Here is a 5,995-nt window from a genome sequence, read left to right on the forward strand (position 1 = left end):
CCAGGAAGCCTTCCTGGGCACACACCCCTTTCTCGAGCCCATCCCATCCGGGCTGGGTACCTCTCCTCCTTGTTCCCATAGCACTCCGTGCCTACCTGCAAAACACTGACCATGTGACTTTGTTATTGCCCGTGTATTCTCTTTGGCCTCCTCAAGGTGGGGAATGCCTTTCATATTTGAATTTCTAGTGACTGTCTGGACCAATGCCTGCCACCTATTAGTAAATGGGAAAAAAAAATAATAATAACTAAATATATCTCGCACTTTGTAGATGCCAGGCACTGGTTGAAGAACTTTACATATATTAGCATATTTAACACAAAAACCATGCCCACAGGTGGGCACTTCTGTTGTCTCCATGTTACAGACGAGGAAACAGAGATGCAGAGAACTCAAGTAACTTGCCGAGATAATATAACTGATAATCATCTGAGCTGGAATTTGAACCCAAGCAAATCAGCTTCAGAATCCATGCTATCGATCACTAAGTGAATCACTCAATAAAAATATGAATGAACAAATGAAGGGAGGAAGGAACACATGAATGAACAGTTAAACGAAGGTGTGAGTAAACAAGTGTCCAGTAGCCTGGCATCAGGAGACTGCCCAGCCAGCTTTGCAGACATCAACAAACTGCTCTATCTGTAAGATGCCTTTGTCTTTTTTCATCTTACGCCATTTAAAAATTCTTAAACTGGTGCTTAATAAGGTGCCAAAAACTTGGCTCTGTTCTCCTCAGCCTTTTACTGACACCAACCAAACTATCCCATCTTCACTGCTTTCTCGATAACAGCGTGCAGGGTAATGAGCATCAGTAGCATAGCATCACTGAGTGGTAGAGTGAGCAGGTGCACTTAGAGACACTTAGAGATCATGCGGTCCAACCCTCCATTTTGTAGATAGGGAAACTGAGGCCCAGAGAGGCAACACGACTTGCCCACAGTCACACAGCAAGTTAGTGGCAGAGTTGAGAATGGGCCTAACCTCCTGGCTTCCGGTCCATCTCTTTACTAACCTACCTCTGGTCATTGTTTTAGCCTTGTCAATCAAAAGGCATTGGGGGCAAAAGCACAACAATCGAGTTTAACGATCTCTCAAACACAGACACTACCCAAATCTGCTTAGGCATCAGTTTCGAAAGATTGTGGGAATAAGGGAGGCGAGAAACCCAAAGTCGAAGCCCTGTGATTTCCTCTAGTCACAGAAGTAAGTAACTAAAACCATCACTGGTGACTTACCGTGTGCTAGATGCTTCCTTGCATTAACCCACTTAACCCTCCCAACAGATGATAATTGTCCCCATTTTACAGATGAGGCACAGAGAAGTAAGTAGAGTGACCAACTCATCTCAATTTTCCTGGAATCGTCCCTGTTTTACACCTGGAAGTCCTGTGTCTCAGGAACCCCTCAGTCCCAGGCAAACCGGGACAGTTGATCTCCCCAGAGGATCGAACCCCAGAGATTCAGGCCAATTTCCATTCCCTTTTCTGCCACACCGTGCCACCCCTCTGGGTAAAGAGATAAACTTGAGGATGAGGAATAAACAGATAACCAGGCAAAGCGGGGTGAGGATAGGAAGTTGGGGGAGGGTAGGCACGGAGAGGCAGCTCTGAAGGCAGGTCAGCTCCAGGTCACTGCAGCTGAGCCAAAGTCTGCGAGGCAGGGCACTACTGGGTGCCATGCCAGGGAAGGACAAACAGAGGCTGCTCTATTCATCTCTTCTCATCCCAGGAGGAGTCTGTTTACAACGATAATGGCCCTGTTATCTCAGCCAGGTCTCTGGGTCCTTGCCAGGCAGTGCAAGGGTTTAAGTTCTGAGGCTCTGATGAAACCAGTCTCCCTAGGACCCCGGCCCGCTCCCCATCCTCCCCTGAAGGCCTGGCTGGCGGAGAAGGGGAGACATATGAGAGCCACAGGGCAGGGCCCCCCTTGCCCAGGGAGGCCGCCGGGAAAGCGAGACCGCCATGCTCGGACACTGGATTTCCGGGTTGCCTGGGGAAGGAAGTCACAGTGCTTGGCCAGCTGCTGGGAGCCAGACGCTCCTATTTTTACATGTCTCCTTCCCAAAGCACTTGAGATAGGAAGCATCACCTCCACCTTACAGAAAAGAAAGCTGAAGCCCAGAGAGGGGATGTCCCTTGATGAGGTCACACAGCATGTCGGTGACACAGCATGTCAATGGCAGAGCTGGGGCCCCAGTTCTCCCTGCCTCCCAAGCCTTCCTTCACACAAGGCTGTAAAATGATGACACAGAGATAAACTATGTCCTGGGTGCGTGTCTGTGTGACTCTGGTTTCCCAGAGCGCTCCTGCCTGCACACCCCCCTCGCCCTCCTCCACCCTGCTGCCTCCTTCTTACCCTTGACACCTGCCTGACTCCTAGGCTGGCGAGAGCCCTGTCCTCTAACCCACAGTGGCCTGTGCTTGGCCAACCACAGTCCTCACATTTGGGTTGTAACAGGCACTTGTCAGTCTCCCCGCTGCACTCAGGCTCCAAGGGGACAGGAAGTAATCTCCCACCCCCAGCACGGATACGTTCAATTCATGGCCCGATCACTGTTAGCTCTGTCTCCATCAGGGGGCATCCTGAAGGCAACAGCCAGCTTACAAGTCTCCCCGCAGGTTTCTCTGCTCTACCCACTTTCCCTCATGATCCCACTGACCTTTACCTGTCACTTCACCAAAGTGTGGTGCCTGGAGCAGCAGCAGCATGTCACCGAGAGCTTGTGGGAAATGCAGAAACTCACGCCCGGCTCCAGGGCACTGGCACCGAGCCAAGGTGTGTAAACATTCACCATCATTGTCCACTATCATATCTGAACCTTGCTACAAACCCTCCCATGCAGCTGTCACCGTCCCTCCTGCTACAGATGAGGCTCGGGTTTGGACAGGAAATATGACTTTCTCCAGAATGCACAGCCAGGGAATGGTAGAGGTGAGATTCAAACGCAGGGCCCGTCTCCCTCTAAAGGTGATGGAAATTAGTGCTGACATTACATGTGGCGGAAACTTACATTTATTGAGCATCACTCCTGGCAAAGCCCTGTATCTGCTTTATCTCATGTGACCTTCTCGACTCCTTATGAAGTCGGAGGTTGACACTCTCACTTTACAGACAGGAAGACAGGGCTCGAATAGGGGAGGGACTTACCCAAGATCCACAGCTAGGAAACAGCAGAAATGGGATGGAATCAACTCTGTTTGCCTGACAAAAAGCCCCAAGCCCCAGACTGATCCTGGAGGAGGTGGTCACTGTGCGTGTGTGTGTGCGTGCGTGTGCGTGTGCGCGTGTGTGCGCGTGTGCGTGTGCGTGTGCTGTGCGTGTGTGTGTTCGCGTGCACGCGTGCGTGCGCATGCTCCAGCTCTGCCTGTCCTTTCTCCCACCTGAGAAAGCTTGTGGCTTTAGATCATAACCCACACTCCCTTCCCCTTTCTAACCCTCAGCCTTAGGCTTAATCATTATCCAATTCTGACCCAAGCACAAACACATGCCAATGGATCACAATCAGCTAGCGTTGTATGATGTCACTCCCCAACTATTTCCATCAATTAGCAGGTGCCAAGAATTCCTGAGATGGCCTTCCTGCGTTCCGAAAGTCATCACAGGTCCCGAGTCCCAAGAACTGAGTCCCGGATGTTAAGCTCTGGAGTAGGCTAGAGCCAGAGGGAATACGTTACATATTCCCTGTTGATGAAAGGAAGAACCCGACCAGAGAGGACCATTCCCAGGCCTTCCTTGTTCCTCTCAGCTGTGAGATCTTAGCAGATTACTCCTCTCTCTGAGCCTCAGCTTCTCCATCTCTGAAATGAGTGGATGATAAATGAACCAACCTCCCAGGGTAGTTGTAAGAAGTATTAGGGATGATGGAAGTGGCTGGGGGCGGGGGATGCGTCTCTCGAGTTCTCACTGCCCAGAAATAAACACAGCTCAGAATGTCTAATAGGTTGGCTAGCGAGAGTGGGTAGTGTGCACAGGCATCCATTTGTACGGGCAGCTCACAGATCATTTGGAAGAGGAGGAGGGAAGATAGGGTCAGGGCAGTGGCACAGGTGTGTGTGCCCTGCGAGGAGGTGGCCAGGCAGGGAGGAGTCAGTGCTGTCTGCAGGGACCAAGGCATGGACAAAGCAGCAAGAACAACCTTTACCCCTTGCCCTAGTAGAGAACACAACACCATGGCCCAGTGAGCGGGGAGCATTGGAAAACAGCTCCTGGCACAAATCTTCATATTCTTACAGACGGCACTAGCAACTGTGGCCAGGCCCCCTCAGTGACTTCAAGGACAAAAGACACAGAAGGAGGGAGGGGTGGCAAAAAAAAAAAAAAAAAAAAAAAGACGCATGGGCAAGGGCCGGTGGTAAATGACACAAGGCTTTGTGAGCACTTGGGGCTCGGGGGTTACCCTAGGACACCCAGACCCACCTGGGAAAGGTTTCGCAGAGACCAGACGTCCAGAAGAGCAGCTGGCAGCCAGACCCGCTGAAATCTGGGTGGGCGCTACTAACGCAAGCCCATCGATGATGATACACAAGGCTGGAGGGACGGGAGGAAGCGCGTTCACACACATTTATACACACAGCTGGCAGAGCCCTGCTTCCAAGGGGGCCATGAGCCCTGCCGCCCGCACTCACCCCACTTACCCTCCCCCAGGCCTGGACGCAGGGCAAAAGGCATGCCCAGGGTGCCCCAATAAAGTCCTTATAAAACGGAAACTTATTCATGAGTCAGCCCGAGCCCTGGCAGCCAGCTCATTCATCACAGAGGTATTTCAGTTCTTTTCAGCAAAGCCTTTCACTGCCTCGGGAGGTGAGGTCATCTCTAGTAAACACTGCCTTGCGGTGAATTTCCTCTGAACTTTTTGCTTTTGTTTAATCCACCAAACCTCAAGGGAAGCTGGCAACCTCGAGAAGTACAAAGGCCCTGGGCTGAGTCGGAGACCAGGGTTCAAATCCCAGCTCTGCCCTTTCCAGCTGCAGGACCTTGGCCAATGCAAGTCACATCTCTGGGCCTTGGTTTCTCTGTTAAATGACGTCACTACTACTGACAGGATTCTAAAGAAATACACAGCACTATACACTCATTCAGTCAACAGATATTTACTGAGTGCTTAACATGTGCAAGCACTATGCTGGACACAATGGAAATTATGATAAAGAAACACAGATATGTGCATGTGCGCGCAAGTATGTGCGCATATCTGCGCGCGCGCACGCACACACACACGCGCACGCGCGCACACACACACACACACACACACACACACACACGGTTCCCACTCCCTGCCCTTGGAAAATTCACATTCTGGTAAGAAAGACAGACATGAACCAAATGATCCCGTAAATGAATATTAACATTCAGCTGTGATTAGTGCTGAGCTTTATGGTGCTATAAGAGCCTGTAATGGGTGTTTGATCCACTTGGGCAGAGATGGCAGGGCAGGGCAGGACAGGGAAGACCTTCTGAAGGGGTGATGACTGAGTGGGAGATGAAAAATATGGCCAAGCATCACCTAGGCAGAAAGAAGCTGTGAGCAAAGTGCCTGCAGAGAGGCAGAACCATGGCTTGTCCCAGTCATGGGAGAAAGTCAGCCCAGAACACAGGGGTGAGGGGTGAGGAGGAGCCTGTACATAATCAGGCTGCAGACACAGGAAGGGTGGGAATCAGTACTGAGCCTGCGGCCGAACGTTCCCGGCCGAACGTTCCCCAACGTGCTCAAGTGGCTTTGGAGAGAGCATTATGAAATATCAATGGATTAAACTTAATTTGGGGCTAAATCAGAGACCATCATCTACTCAATTATGGCTTGGACAAAAGACAGTAGATATGGAGAAACAGAATTGAAAATATTCTATCCCTCAGTTTTATTTTTCTGTGATTTGAAAAAACACTACTATGGTTTGATTTTAGTGATAAAAAAATCAGCTCGATGCACAGAACAGCAGTTTTCCACTGGAGGCTAGTGAGAGCAAGCCCAGCTAAACTCAGCATCTGCCGTCCA

General features: G+C 50.6%; 1 long non-coding RNA gene across 1 annotated transcript in view; it reads right to left on the bottom strand.

Annotated features, from left to right (window-relative positions):
* LOC111731438 overlaps nucleotides 1–3,282 on the bottom strand; it is a 25,425-nt gene extending 22,143 nt beyond the window's left edge. The window contains exon 1 of the long non-coding RNA XR_002777132.1: nucleotides 3,147–3,282. This is a non-coding gene — a long non-coding RNA (uncharacterized LOC111731438). The remainder of the gene's footprint in view (nucleotides 1–3,146) is intronic.
* Between the last annotated feature and the right edge of the window lie 2,713 nt (nucleotides 3,283–5,995).

Source organism: Pteropus vampyrus, unplaced genomic scaffold (genome assembly GCF_000151845.1).
Source record: "Pteropus vampyrus isolate Shadow unplaced genomic scaffold, Pvam_2.0 Scaffold374, whole genome shotgun sequence".
Lineage (NCBI taxonomy): Eukaryota > Metazoa > Chordata > Mammalia > Chiroptera > Pteropodidae > Pteropus > Pteropus vampyrus.